Source organism: Wasmannia auropunctata, unplaced genomic scaffold (assembly GCF_000956235.1).
Source record: "Wasmannia auropunctata unplaced genomic scaffold, wasmannia.A_1.0 LD336099.1, whole genome shotgun sequence".
NCBI lineage: Eukaryota > Metazoa > Arthropoda > Insecta > Hymenoptera > Formicidae > Wasmannia > Wasmannia auropunctata.
This window is the reverse complement of record NW_012026791.1, coordinates 449,919-450,178: the sequence shown is the minus strand read 5'-3', so window position 1 is coordinate 450,178 and position 260 is coordinate 449,919.

The following is a 260-nucleotide window of genomic DNA, read 5'->3' as shown; positions in this document are numbered from 1 at the left end:
TTGTAGTGCATATTATATAGTTTTTAAAAATTTTGGTTTTTGCTCCAGGTTCAATCGAATGGTAGATCCCCGCAACGCCGATTTGACAAAACGACGTTTAGTAAATTGGCTTCAGCGTCGCCATTTTGTTAAAAAAATAATTAAAAAATATTTTTTACTTCTAAAGACTTGTATTATTAAAACCTTAAACGAATTTTTTGTACTTTTATTGTTTTCCTAAAAAAATTCCCAAAGTTACCGATTGATTTTTAGGCGGTCAA